Raw genomic sequence first — 15,862 nt, forward strand, 5'->3', positions numbered from 1 at the left:
AGTTGCTACTAACTAATGCAAAACTAAGAAAGCTAGCTGTTCTCAGAATCTTTGTTAGTGCTGTGTAGTAATCCATATTTAAACTTTTTGTTTGTTTCAGTTTGTATAATTCATTGGTGTTTTCTGAAAGGCTGTCTCACGGATATTGAAGTGAAGGTTCGATAAGACTGGTAATTTTGCGCACTTGTTTATGGTTATCGGTTGTAACACACTATGAGCAACATTTAATACAATTGAGCATTCTTTCTACGGTTTTTCCCTATTGACGAATTGTTTATTATATTAGCTGTTGACAGCGGTAGACTTTTTAAATATCCTAATATGCTCTATACCTGTTGCCAAGGTTTATCGCAAAGAAATATTGGAGGATCTGTTATACCCCATTGATATAAGTTATGTAACATTTCTCATCAGCCAAAAAACAATGGGTTATTTGGATTGATACCATTACAACTTTCACAAGTTGGAATATGCTACTACAATTCACCATATTGGAAATATATCATCAGGATACCCTTTTTCCCTCCTTGGATCTACGCGCAGTGTATTCCTTCCCTGTATTTTGCCGTATACATATTTGGCAAGCCACTTGGCAAGAAAGCTCAAAGTAGGATTATGGATGGAGACTATGCTGTTCTTGCTACTCACAGGTTCATTAGAAATTAAGCTCCACCAAGAATTACGGTCGTACTGGTATTTTTCAGCAAGCGTGTTGGGGTCAAGGATGCATCTTTTGTGAAAACCCAACGCGATGCTGAACTCTTTTAGGGTCATTTCAAAAGGTTCATTAAAGAACCGAAAGTAAAGAGAAATGAGGAATTCCATGGTCAAGAGGTGCGAACCTGGTTCAACGACGTCGGCGAAATCCTCCCACCCGGCGGCGGTGAACGCTTGATTCATATCCTGTTTAAGTCCTGTTTTCATGAGGAAGTAGGTTTCGAACCTATTAGCGTGGCCGAAATTTTGCCTCTTCAATAGCTCAAGTGCTTCCCGCTCGTAGTCGTTCTTGACGTCGATTTGTTCAACCATCGTCAGGATCCTAATGCGGAAATGGCTCCTTGGGACTGCGGGAATTTCTTCTTTCTCCTGGGATACGTGTGTACAGTGACCGGAGTCGACCGACATATTATCCTGGGAAGAAGATGAACTCCGCAAACTTCTCGAGCTTCTCGAAAATGCTTTCTTGACCTTCTGCTTGGCTCTTCCGATCATGGTGCCTGCAACAGATTAGCACACAAAATACCCGAAGGATATAACAACTAACAAGGGGGTTAGTCATTCTTGCGGGGCGTTACACCCACCACAAACGTTCGTCATTCAGCGTACCATAAATTTATTCGAGGGGAATTTTTTTTTTGGTATTTTCTGGTTTATGAACTTCACTACTTATAGAATTATTTTTGGTTTGAGCCAGCACTTAAGTTCTCTACTTAATTAACTCAAAGGAGTTTGCTTAAGCAAAGGAACTTAAGAAAGGGAGAGGAGATGCTCGTGTTCAGGCTGAGGCATGCAAACCTGAGCATGTGGTGCACTGGGAAGCGTCGCTCTCGTCGAATTTTATAGCCGGGTGCAGAGGCCAGGCCGGCCGGCCTAGACCACGCCGGCCGGCCTCTGAGCGGCGGCGAGCGAGCCACGACGGCGGCCTACTCCTTAGACTTGCAGGTGGTAGTGCTTCTTTCGGTGGTGATGGGACATGAACGGAGCAGGAGGCCGGCCGGCCTGCATGGGGCTGCACAGCCTGACTCCTTCACGTTTAGTGCTCGTCTTTTTCCCTTGCTCCAACTACACGCCATGCTCCCTGTCTTGGGCTGCTACTGACCAATGATGAAGGGGAGTGGGGCTGGCCGGCCTAACATTTGGCCGAATTTTTTTTGAAATTTTTGTGAAGTCCTTTTGAATGCAGAGTTTCGAAATTCAAACGTGCTTTGATTCAAAATCAAACATGCTTATGCACTAGTGAAACAAAATTTATGCATGGAAAATTAAACTATCCTATATGCAATGCAATGAGGGATACATACCATGATCTTCATGGTGAAGGCTCGGGCTTTGAGTCATGAGCGGGACTCTCCATAACTTTGGTTCGTTTGTCGTCGCTGGTTGGAGTCCCTGATGATGACACCTTTCGCCATACTTTCTTGGTAGTGGGCGGTGTTTCGACCTCTTTCTTCTCTGATTCCAGAAATTTCTTATGTTGGATTCTTCGTCTCGCATTTCTATAGCTGTGAAGCTTGATTTGCTTCGTCTCCTCCTGAATCCGTAAACTTTCCACGAATTCGATGAGGGCCTCAATAGGTGGAATGGATGGCTTCTCCGGCTCTTTCTCGGATTTCTTCTTCCGGTTGAATACCTTGACATGTGAGCATTGTTCGACCTTCAGTTTGAATGCGAACTTCTCCTTCTGGCCATTGATGTTAAGCTAGATTTCTCCGGCTCCCACATCAATATGTGTGTTTGCTGTGCTCAAGAACGGCCTTCCCAAAATGAGAGGTGTCTTGGTGTCGACATCCATGTCGAGAATGACGAAGTCGACGGGAATTAAGAAATTCCGGATCTTAACCGGAATATTCTCTGCTATTCCCGTGGGGTAGCGAACTGATTGGTCCGCTAGCTGCAAACACATGGTAGTAGGGGCGAGCGCTTGATGGTTAAGGCGGTCATAAACTACCTTTGGCATGACGCTGACGCTTGCTCCCAAGTCGCATAGAGCGTTTGAGAAGTGTTGAGTCCCAATCGAACATGTGATGGTAGGGCAGCCTGGGTCCTTCTTCTTCACCAAGAGAGGATCGAGTATAGCAGCGCTACACTCTTTTGTTAACTGCACGACCTCGGTGGTGGGCAGCGTCCGCTTGTTTCCAAGGATATCCTTGATATACTTGGCATACGTAGGTACCTGCATAGCATCAAGAAGTGGTATATTGACATACAACTTCTTTATTACCTCAACGAACTTGCCAAATTGTTTGCCGGCCACCGGCTTCCTTATCCGCTCCGAAAATGGTAAGGTAGTTGTATCGTGGTAGTCCTGTGAAGTTCTAAGGGGTTCCACAAGGTCTTCCTAGGTTGCATAAGTGTTGGATTCGATAGCCTCCTCCTGCACCTTGTCATCAATGTCGGTATGGCTAGCGGCCACGGTCTTCCGCCGAGTTCCTGCATCCTGTGAGAAAGGTGGCTCTCGCGTGGACTTACCACCACGCGTAGTCACCGCACTAACGTTTTCTTTCGAGGGAACTTTCGGTTGCCCGGGCAGTTTCCCCGTATTAGCATTAGGACTAGAAGAAGCTAGTTGAGCTACCTGGGTTTCTATCATCTTATTGAAGCTCAACTGATTTTTAATAACAGAATTAAAGCCCTCTAGTTGTGCGGCCATAGACTCCAAAATCTTGTCACTAGCAAGAAATTCTTGCTAATGTTATCATTTATTTGCTTCTGGCCGTACACTAGGTCTTTTAATGTAGGATTAACATTGTTATTAAAATTCATACCTTGTTGTTGACCAAAGGGAAGGTTGGGCTTGGAGTTCCAACCCTGCTGAGGATGGAATCTCGAGTTGGGATTGTTGTTGTTGTTGGTTCCAACGAAGTTCGCGTCCTCTTAAGTCAATGGGCACGAAGTGCCCGAGTGCCCAGTCTCGCCACATGTCCCATATGTCATTCAAGACTCCGAGACCTGGTTAACCTCCTTGTGCAGAGATTCCAGCTTGTTCATGAGAAGATCCATCTTGGCAGCCAACATATCGACACTGTCGATTTGGTGCACGCCCCTAGGATGGGTTGGCTGCCTTTCACCTTTCCAACTCTGGTTGGAAGCTATCTTGTCAATCAACGTCTTCGCTCTCGCAACATCGAGAGAAAGGAAAGAACCACCCGCCGCTGCGTCGACGTGGTCCTGAGCTTGCTGATTCAGGCCATGGAAGAAGTTCTGAATAATCAGCTATTCCTCCATGCTGTGGTGTGGGCATGCTTGGATGTACTCCTGGAGACGTTCCCAAACTTCTGGGATGGTCTCATCCGGTAATTGCTGAATCCCGGAGATCCTGTTCCGGAGGGCATTGGTCTTGCCCACTGGAAAGTACTTGGCTAGGAATGCATTTGAACAAACTTCCCATATTGTGAAAGCTTCCTTGTTGGAGTAGAACCACGTCTTGGCCTTCCCGAGCAGTGAGAATGGGAACAGCCGAAGGCGTACGATATCCAATGTAGTTCCCATGGGGTTGATGGTATTGCTCACCTCCAGGAAGTTCTAGAGATGGGCATTGGCATCCTCAGATGCCTTACTGCAGAACGGACTTGCCTGGACCATGTTCACCAGTCTAGTTTTCAGCTCAAAGCTGTCATTGCCGGCTTGGTCTTGGTGCAAGGTCTTGGTGCAATCCAGTAGGGATGTGGCTACTGGACGGGGCTAAGAACTGACGAAGAGTCTTTCCAGTCATGGGTGATGAGGCTGAAGTGGAAGGGGAACTTATGGGCCAAGTGAGTCTTTTCTGAGGTGGGATGACACGGCGTCTCACAATTCTCCCAATTCTTTCTGGATTCGGATTGAAGTTGCTTGGTAGGTCGAAACTGGTCATGCACTGCTCTGCATCAATCAAAAAGATAGAGAGAGCAATGATAAGCAAGCGCCAGAAATGTTTGTTGGCGTTTCTTATGCCCAATAGAATAGATATTCCGCAAGCGCACAGAATCACCGCTGTAGCACTTCATCTTGGAGTATTCCAAGGTATCGTAATTTTCCTCAGGGAAGCACTATGGTAAAGAGTATCGTAAATCGAATGATAACTATACTAGCTTAACCAACCGGCTAACTAGACGGGGGTAAGCCAGATAAGTAGATGAGATAAATAGCCAGTCAATGACCGAGTGACACACGGAGGCTCAACTCCTTAGAGGGATAGCAGCTGGGAGGACAACGAGCGAGATAAGACACCTGATACACTTCTGAACTATCAAGCTAGTCTCTCTAGATTAGACTAATTACCTAACTAATCTTCGGGAAACCAGAGCTCACTTCGGCAGCCTCAGGGAAGGACTCAGACTGGGATGAGAAGGGAGTCCAACGGCAGTCGGCACTACTGCTATGAAAGCACCCAAACGTGGTGAAATATAAGGGACGAACAGGGCTGTCACCACCTGCCGCCTACCACAACAGTTCCGTGGGGTGGAACACACTTTCTAGCTAACACTAAGCTCAGACACCACGTCCGCATTCGGTGTTAGGATTTCTCTCGAGGCCTTCGAGAGAAATCCCCTTGAACCTAGAGAACTAACTTGAGTTACTCTAGTCCGGGCGAGAAAACTCGTAAGATAAGATCCCGAAAATGAGAAAGATAACTTAGCCTAAGCTAAAGGTCAAACTTCCACGCTCAAGCTGAACACTCAGACTCGAGAAGATAAAAGAATGTGGAAAGTAAAGCTGACTCAAAAAAGTAGAGAAGATAACATATATTAATAAAGTCAAAAGAAAGATACAAGAGCTATACCAGACTTCCGATGACTCCGGAATCCCAAGCAAGCTCGACTCGACTCTAACTCTCAAACTACTAACCTACTCTGGAAAGTAAAGAAAGAAGAGCTCCAATGGTGTGTGTGTTTACAAGTGAAGGATGGCTGCCTATTTATAGTGTTCTGAGGTCGGTAAAACGGTTGGCTTCAGGTGTAAGCAGCTGAAGTCGGCATGCTTAGCTTCCACGCAAAGACTGAGCCTGAGAGGCTGAGAAGTGGGGCCGGCAGGCCTCCCCTAGGCCGGTCGGCCAGGGGATGTGGCCGTCTAGCTACCGCCTTCTACTGGATGCTTCTGATTTTCACCTGGTGTCGGTGTGGGTTGCTTGGCTTTGACGCGCACACGAGCAAGGCCGGCCGGCCTCTCTCTGGCTCGCCTTGGCCCTCCGTTGCACCGACATTACACTTGTACGCTTGTGATTGTTCCAGGGATGTGGATTACCGACGTATTCTTGGTTTGACACTGTCTTGTGGGTCCTTTGATCCATGTGAAAGCCTTTCGGTCCACTCGATTGTTGACGGTGCTTAAGTGCCATTTTCACCCGTCAACTATACTCAATAATAATAAAGGAAAATTGTATGCCTTACTCGCATATTTGTATCACTAACCTTGCTCCACAGTTGTTTTCGAGTTTTGTACATTTCAGATGAGCAGGAGCGGAATAAGACGAAAACACGCAGCATACGCCATACAACTACGCAGAATATCGCGTCCGGCGTCACCCACTTACAAGGAGGGCCCATCTGGCAGAGCAAACGGGCGCACCACGTATAATGCATACAAGGAAAGATATCAGGGCCCACATGTCAGCCTGCCAGAGAAGTATGAGAAAGATTTTAAATAATAGCCTCTGCTTATATATAGATTTTATCTTCCCCGACAACCTTTCCTTTCTCCCATAAATTCCATTTCAATACTTAATGCAGTTTTCTTGTCATCTTATTAAGCTATAGGGTCTGTTTAGATGGACTAAAACTAAAGTTTAGCCATAGCTAAAGTTTAGACGTCTAAATTTTAGTTGGTTAAAATTAGTCATGTCCTGTTTGGATGCCTAGGATAAACTTTAGTTGTAATATGAAAAGTTGTTTATATCCTGTACCATGCCCGCGCTGCCAGAGAATAATGTTTTTCTAGGGTACTTCGATATTTTACTATCTACTGCTAGAAATTAGCTCTCATTAGCTGGGTTTGGAGGGCTAATGAACTAAAATTTGCTTGGAGAGTTAGCTAATTTTAGGCCATATTTAGCCCGTGTTTAGATTATCTAGAGCTATTTTTGTAGCTGAGTAAAGTTAGCCTATCAAAACAGACACATAGTAAGGTCACCTCAACAAGCCATGAACATTGTAGACGCAGCTTGTTGAGCATGGCGTCACTATGCCGAAAAGTGTAACGCGAGCCCCCAACTGTACTGCATATGCCCAAAACAGATTCAGTGTGTAGCGATCATTCGGCTAAAGGGCTATAGTCCGAATTTATCGATATAGGTGTATTCTAATACCAATAGATGAGCACTAAGCTAAACTTGCCTAAGTTTAGTAGTCACAGGCACAACTGCGATGTTTGCCTAAGTTTTAACTATGACATTTTCCACGAAAGGGTTCACCATGAAGAAGGCATTAAACTTTGTATCCATTCTTGTATCATGTGAAAAAGGGATACGTTGGATTGCAAGGAACCTATAATTAAATGCAAACTATTATTCTAGTTCTGCGTTCTGAAAGAGCAATGCAAGTGCAAGCTCATTAGGTGTGTAGTATGTACAATCTGCTACTGGATTTATTGTTGAGTAAAATGGCGAAGTACTTGGTGTGGTACCATATCTCTCAATTCTTTTTTACAACGTTATTGATTTGTTTAATAGCTCTGGGACGTCGCTTTGACTATACATCTATTTTATTTTGCAAGAAAGAAACATTCAAGTTGCATAGTAGTAATCTTTTGTATCATGAATTTACATTTGATTTGAGTAAATTGCACTCCAGGTCCAAAACTTATCCCGAGATTTCGCTTGGGTCCCTAAACTCTCAAATTGTGCATTTAAGTCCCTGAACTACTCTGTTAAGTGTTTCATCTGAAGTCCCAAAGGCGCCACGCAAGCATCCGAAGCCGACGTGGCATGCCACGTGTTGCCACAGTGGTCAATATTTACAAAAGCACAACTCCAGAGTTCCATCTTCTCCCATTTGATCCTCTCTCTGGCACCGGCGGCAGCCACAGATGTTTTCCTCCGGCTGTGGCTCTGGAACTCGGCGTGGTGGTCCTCGACCTCGCCTCCTACACGCAGGGAAGGAGGATGAGGTGGAGGTGCAGGACACAGTGCGCGGCCTCCGCGATGGACGCACCGCTGCCTGTGAGCTCTACCACGCTCCGTTGCGGAGCTCTTTGCTCCCTTCCCCTTTTCTTCTCTTCCCTCTTGTACCACCGTAGATCAACCGCTCGCAGGCCAAATCCATCAGCTATTCCCACTCGATTCCTCCACCAATTAAGCACCCTCTCACTTGCTCCTCCACCGCCTGACCCCCTTCCCAACTCGGCCGGCCTAACCTGGCCGGCCTCTCGTCCAGGTGTATTTCGAGGAGGAGTCGGCCCCAAGTCTCCTGATTACCTTCCATACATGCATTTGGCGGGAACCGACCTCCACTAGTATAAATAGGGCCCCCTCTCACCCCTCTCTCACACACACACACACTTCATTCCATTCTCTCCAAGAAGGCTCTCCTCTCTCTTACTCTCTTAGCTAGGTAGTGGAGCTAGGCTAGTTCTCTTTAGCGAGCAAGTCATCCTCGGGGTCGTTGAGCAATCCTCGGCTCCTGGTGTGGCTTTGTATCCGACTTGTCAGACTTCTATTCATAAAATAGAGTTTTACCATGGTTGCTTTACTATCTTGAAAGTTTATCAATCCATGCTTAGATCGTTCATAAGTTATGCTATGGTCTTGGTTAGGCCAGATGATCCGGGTATGGATAGAGGTTCGTTGTGTTTTCGGGCTTGTTCTAGTGTTTTACTCGACCATCCGAAGGGTGGGAGACCTGGGGGCACTAGAGTAGTGACTTCATACACGAGCGTGGTACTCGGGTATGCGGGATCCTTCGGATATGACCGTGCTCCACGGTGTGACTGGAGTAGACGGCAGGTGGTGACAGCCCTGTCCGTCCGGCGTAACAGCGGTGTTGCGTTTAACGTACTCCCCGACGTTCGGGTTCGGTGTAGGAGTTCATGCAAAGAGGTAACGGGACTGGATGTACTCCGGTGCGGGACCTTCTCCCCGCTATCCCATTTTCTTGGCACCTGCAGTCCTAACCATGATCTAATATGACTCCAGCTTTGGATAGAAGTACTAGGACACCTAACCTAGCCTAAGCTCCAGCTGACTTGACGTAGGATAGAGTTGTTTTCTTTTATAGTTTCTCTCCTTTATTCCTTCCTCTTGGAGTGTGGATGTGTGCTGTGTCGCATTACCCTTGCTTATTCTTTATCTGTACTTACCCCTGTTAGAGTATTGACTATTGCTTGAGGCACAATGTCATGGTTAATGTTGAGTACGTCCTTTGGGACACAAATAAATGACGATACCTTTACTCTTCGGGTGAAATGCTACAACGGTATATCCGTGCGCTTGCGGATCCATCTGTAATCGAATTGATTATACCACGAGAGTGGCACCCCTTGGGTGCAGTTGCTAGGATGAGTTCGGCGCTCTCATTTCTAGTGATTGCACTAAGAACTGCCAACAGGTATTTCTGGCACTGTTGCTAAGGATTAACCATTCCTAGTTATTGCGCTAAGAAATGTCAACATCGATCAAACCAACGTCCAATCCACGACTCAGAGGCTTTATACATGAGTTACATTGCCCCTGGATCGAAGACGTGATAGGGTCTGTGGAGGTGCCAGGCCGGCCGTCCTGGGATAGGCCGGTCGGCCTGGGTTTTCACCATGTTTTCGTCTGTTTTCGTCTCATGCTCACCTGAAATCACAACTCATCCAAAACTTGTGGAACTTATTAGAAATAAATAAAATATGAATGGAATATAGTGTAAAGCTCAATTTATTCCCGAGAAGTTGACGGTCAGAATATGAAATAATGGCCATCAACAATGATATCAATGAAGATGCCAATTGAGCAATTACTAAGGTAGATCACAAAATATGAAACTTGCATGATATGAGCTAAGCTTTCCACAAGTGCGTGCACGAAATGATAGTGTGAAAATCAAGTGCACAACTAGATGTTTGAACAAGAAAGCTTAGACCATATCATGCACAGAGGTAGCACTAAAGGATTAAGAAATGACAATGATTCCAATTGAAAAAGTTTAGAACCTTGCATACCTCCGGGAAAGATAGTTACCTTGCATGTACCAATTTGAAAGTGACTTGTGCCAAATGATACTAATTAAATTAGATACCAATTGAGAGTCTTTGAAGTGAAGAACACTTGGTACACCAAGGTGGGCAAATTTATGAGCACATAGCCTATGAACTTAGATATGAAAATTTAAGTTCAATAGAACATGGCTCGATATGCATGAAAGCACACTACTTTATTTAATCACTCTTATAGAGTTGTTAATTCACATTGTGCATGAACAATGTTCTCTTAGAGTGTTAACTCTGAAAAGAGACTACAAAAGATAAACTTGTAAACATGTTAGTCTCCAAAATCATAAATCATATGATGAGCTTCCCCTAAATGTATACATTTAGTGTTTGAATCACTAATCAAATGTATGCACATTATTTTTGACAACAATAGGAAGCTTACCCTATAGATTGTGCTCATGGTACACAAATAAAATACATACCTCATGAAGTCCATGTACCATGAAGAGTAACCTTGTGTAGCTTTCTACACACTTATCAAACCATGTAGGTTGCTCATGGGTTAGAAGAACACAAGCAACCCACCATATATAGCACTAGGAGATGCAATGCATGCAAACATCCTAGCAAAAGCAATGGAGTTACATGATGTATGAATTGAAAGTTAGCTACCATTACCTTATGGGGGACTTGGGCAACAAATGTTCAAAGAGCAAACTTGGCTTCTTTAGCTTGAATCATCTCATCTTCTTGTTCGCCAAGCCTCCAAATCTCCCGAAACCATTCTTGGGCTTCAAGTCTTCTTTGGAACCCACACCATTTGAGGCCCCTTCATATTGGTGATGATATACTTGGGCACCCAAATGGAGTGATTCCAACTCTTTTCCGTCTTTCCAATCTTGTGAGTAACTACTTTGCCATTGATCTTCTTCTTGATCACATAGGAGGTGCTATTGCTTTTGTTCCTCCGGTTGGGCTTGGTGTAGATGAGAAAACTCTTGATTGCGAGCTTTTTCTTATTCTTCTCATCCGAAAGCTTCTTCTTTGGTTAAGGGCACTTGTTGGACTTGTGGCCTTCTTGATGGCACTTAGAGCAAGTTACGGTGGACCCCTTCTCAAGCTTCTTCACCATGTCTTCACGGTTATCTTGAGAAGGTTGGACATTTCTCTCTATGCTCTTGCTCTTTAGTTTAGCCAAGTCCTTCATGAGCCTTTCCACTACTTCCTTGAGCTCCTCATTTTTCTTGGCAATGAGATCATCACATGATTCTACAAAAACATCCTCATAATATTTCTCATTGCAAGGATTATAACAAGATTCTTCAATTAAATCAATGCAAGAAGTTGAATCATCTACTTTAGAAATTTAAATTGCACAAGAGATAGATTGCTTTATTTCTAAAAAGTCATTAGTATCATTAATGCTCTCAATTTTCAACTTGAGCTCGTCATACTTCTCGCTAAGTAATTTGAATTTGTATAACAAATCTTCATAATTTGTAGCAAGAATAGCATTAAGATCATTAAAAGCATTAAGATTTTCAATTTCTTTTGATTGCTTCTTAATAACTTTTTGGTGCTCATGTACTAAGTTAATAAGTTCATCAATTGAAGAAGAATTGGAGCCATCATCACTTACATCGCTCTTCATACCTTGGGCCATAAAGCATGTGTTTGATGATGATCCCATGTTGGTGCGGGTGGTTAATTTTTTGTTTGATTCATCACTTGAGCTTGTGTTTGATTCTTCACCACCGCTTACCCATTCACCAAAGATGGCAAATGATTCATGTTTGGACTTCTTCTCCTTCTTTTCTAGCTTCTTCTTGAACCTCCTCTCAACCTTCATATGTTGGTGGTGAGGCCCATTTTTTAGGAAGACCATGTAACCCATTGCGTTGATTTGTTTCAAGCATTTGTTCATCTTCTTGACTTGTTTGTAGAGGGCGGGGTTCATAGGCTCTTTTTCATCATTTGAGTGCTTCTTGCCACCTCTTTTTTCTCTTCGCTTGAGCTACCTTTGATGGCCATCTCCTTCATCTTCTTGACTTACTTGCATGCAAGTGCGCTATGTGTTGGTGAAGAAGGCACTCTTGGCATAATATCATTACGTAACTCGTGGGCGATCACCTTATTGAGGACTTGATTTGGTGTCAATGCGTTGAGCTCCTTCTCATAGAGAATTGTGGTCACCAAATCATAGTCCGGCCTCCGTAGTGAGTGAAGGATCTTGCGAATGAGTTCCGTATCATTAATTTTCTTCACATCTAAGGAATTAATCTCATTCACAAGAATATTCAATCGTGAGTACATAGATTCGGCATTCTCATCATCAAGTTATTTAAAGCTATTAAGCTTATCAATGAGAACATGATATCTTTCATTGGCAACATTCTCTGTGCCCTTATGGTTCTCAATGATAGCCTTCCATAGTTTTTTGACATTTTCATAAGAATAAACATGATTGAACACATTTTCACTAAGAGAAGACAATATTATACTTTTGGTGGTGACATCATATTGTTTCTCTTAATGACCATTATTTTTCATACCTTCACTAACTACTCTCCACATATTTAGGCCCGTTGCTTGGAGATGGGCTTGCATTAAAATCTTCCAACATTGAAAGCCCGTGCCATCGAACCGTGGAGCATTTCTAAAGGGATCCATGCCTTCCCCAAAGACGTAACTCACTAGGCGGTGAAGCCTAACCGATCTAATGAGCCAGTAAACACAAATTGCCAATAGAATTGGCTTTCTTTGTGAGAGAAGTGAATCCCGGCTCTGATACCAATTGAAAGTGATCGGGTGCTCTAACCTAAGAGTGGGGAGGGGGTGAATTAGGCAAGTTAAAACCTTAACCTATGGCTCCAACTAGTTTGTACAAAAATTTAAACTAAAACATGCTATCTAAACGTGCAACTAACAATTCTTCTAGTGTGAAACTCCCATCCCAAAAAAATTTAGCAACCTATAACCAATCCTATTAAGATACTACTCTATGAAAATAAAGACACAAAAAGATTGCAATAAGTAAATGCGGAAGCATAAAGTAGGGATGAGAGGAAGCAAACTCTTTGACACGAGGATTTATCCCGTGGTTCGGTTAGCCACAAATGCACACCTACATCCACGTTGTTGAAGCACTCACAAAGAGTATTGCTTCTCGGCAATCAAGTCTCTTCCGGAGACACCGAGCCACTACGGTCACCTTGATCCCGATTTCCACTAAGGAGCTTCACCAAGAAAGGTGGGGGACTCAACGTCCCCTGCACAAAGTTGTCGACGCCGCTCCACACCAAGTCGGAGGGTCATTGACGTTGCCGACGAGCCAATAAGGCTCCAAGAGGTCGGCGCACCGAGATCTTCTTTTGGTTCACTCTAGAACCAGCTCACAAGGCACAACACCTTGCTATCTCACTCACTAAAAAAGCTAACCTAGCACTAACACTCTCAAGAATGTGCTAAGGACTAAAGATATTACCACTAAGCTCTTGGATGGCTTGGAGGTGTTCTTGGATGTGTATGGGGTGTCCCTAAACTCCAGCAAACTTCAAATGGCCGGGAGATGGCATATATATAGGCCTCCAAGTTGAAATAGCCATTTGGAGCCGTTACCCAATTTCCTGCGTTGGCACCGGTTAAACCGATGGGGTGCTGTCGGTTCAACCGGTCACACACAGCTGCAAACTAACCGTTGGCCTTCTGACCGCTGACGTAGTAGCCACCGGTTAAACCGATCCATTGCACCGATGCCTCATCGGTTCAACCGATGCTGAGCTTTTTCTTCTCAGCTTCCCGTAATGCTGACATCATTGCACCGACGCCTTGATCCGATGCACCGTCGGTTCAACTGGTGCTGAAGGCCTGCTTCCTGGCCGCCTGGTCAATAGTATGGTGAATGAACCGACGCCTATTTCTTGACCATCGGTTCAACCGGTGCTACTGAGATTTCTTCACATGACTCAGCATGGCATGCCTCATTGCACCGGTGCCCTTGCGTCGGCCTATCCGAAGCCTACCGGTTTAACCGGTGCTGGGCCGTCGGTTAAACCGGTGCAGTTGATTCTGCATCCACTTGTCCAATTCATCGCGGTGGTCATTTGGACACCTAAAAATATATTGTCTCTGTTCTTTCACTACGGTTTGAGTGTCTCAGCGGTGGAATGGACACATCTCTACGGTGAATTGGACACATTTGATTTTATCCATGGGACCTAAAAATTTTACAAATGAGATCTCACAAATTTGTTAGTCCCATTGATTGCGTTGTCATTCAATCACCAAAATCACAAACAATGGCCTAATGGGGCCATGTTCCTTACAGCTGGGGTTGGAGAGGTTGGGGAGGAAGCTAGGAAGGTGTGTGAGCCTCAAGTGCGAGAGATATGAGATCCATGGAGAGGTTTGTGCAGATTTTGCTAGCGGCCAGGCCTTGCTTGAGCTCGGTTCATGGTGTCCGGAGGTGGAAGAAAGGGTGGCCGAGTGCGCGAGAGAGAAGTCTCGGGGATAAGGATGACCTCAATGCAATGCACGAGGATGGCCGGAGTGGATGGACTCGGCCCTGGGTGGCGGCATGTGGCGGTTCACCGCACGGCGTCGATCCACAGCATGGGCGCGGAGTGGCCATGCGACGGTGGCGCCCGTCCATTGGTGAGCCCCCCTAGGCACATGCACCAATAGCGGCCACTCGGGCACAGCAGCTGCGCTGCTCGCCACCAATGATGTTGGACGCGCGAGGATGGCCGGCAGTGCTCTGTGGGGTGGCTGAGCTGAGCCAAGGAGAGCAGGGCTGAGTGAGCCTAGCCATGTAAGACGAGCTAAGCTGAGCCTGACCAATGAGCCAAGGCAAGCCAAGCCAATGGTTCAAATTTAAATTTTGGATGAAATTTGTTTGAACTTTTGAATTCAAACTTTTATTGGGAATTACCAAACCGTAGTCTTTTAAAAGAGAATTCATCACCACCACATGGGTAAAAATACTAGAAAAATTTAGTTCAAGGCTTTTATGTGTCCACAATTAGCATTAACTAGGTGTATGCCCGTGCATTGCTACGGGAGCTAAAAAATTTCAATGTAATAAGAGAAGTATGAAAAATTGTAAATTGTACACTGTTTTACATAGAAAACTTGTAGCTAACATATGTCACTGAAGTGAGCACCTATCTTCTTAATTTGCCATTTTAAATGTCATTCCATATAGATATGGTAAAACATATAGCTTAAGAATAACGTGATTCACAAACCCGTTATAAATGTTGTACATTGTAGCAAAATATTGTAATTTTTATCCTTGGGAAAAGAAAAACGTGAGACCAAATCTGAACTGAACAAGCCTGAACAATACTGCCCCTCTCAAACCTTAAAAAGGACATATCCAAACAATATTAGCACAATTAAATTGCATTAAGTTTCTTATTGCTGGATAAATTGGATAGCTTAAATAAATTAATGAACGATTCCACCAAATTACCATGAAAAAGTTAGGAGTTCAAAAACAAAGCTATTGAACTAAGATAGATAAATGGAATGATTTTGCACAATTACACTAAATCATCCAGTACCAATCTCGATCCAAAATCAGAATCATAAAAACATGCATTTTTTCACTGGAGACGATATGAAATAATGCTGAAGCAACTGGAGAATCTTTACCTCCTGGCAGGATGCCGAGCAATTGAACATCCGAATTGATATAATCATATATTATCATAGATAAAAAATTCTGGTATACAAGCCACACTCACAACATAAGCTCTGGATAGATTTGGTTAGTTTATTTAATCACCAAATCAGCTCACTAAGACAAATCATCTAACGGATAGTATGCATGACCCCCATAGGCGGTTGAATCAAACAGTAGCTTCAGTCTCATTTTTGGTTTTCTTACCTATACAATCAAATAATATTGATGGTTTGAATTAAATTGCGATGCCATCCCTTGCTATTGATCATGCTAATTTCTTTAAGACAATGTCTAATTAAATGTGCTGCTATTTATATTTCAACCATACATTCAGCTTCTTTTGTTCAGAAA

At 44.1% G+C, this 15,862-nt stretch overlaps 1 non-coding gene across 1 annotated transcript; it reads left to right on the forward strand.

Moving 5' to 3' along the window:
* The first annotated feature begins 3,943 nt into the window (after positions 1-3,943).
* Positions 3,944-4,050, forward strand: LOC120668238. The gene has a single exon (XR_005672335.1). It is a non-coding gene; the product is annotated as a small nucleolar RNA R71 (small nucleolar RNA).
* Positions 4,051-15,862: the final 11,812 nt, after the last annotated feature.

The sequence above is a fragment of the Panicum virgatum genome, chromosome 3N (genome assembly GCF_016808335.1).
Source record: "Panicum virgatum strain AP13 chromosome 3N, P.virgatum_v5, whole genome shotgun sequence".
Taxonomy (NCBI): Eukaryota; Viridiplantae; Streptophyta; class Magnoliopsida; order Poales; family Poaceae; genus Panicum; species Panicum virgatum.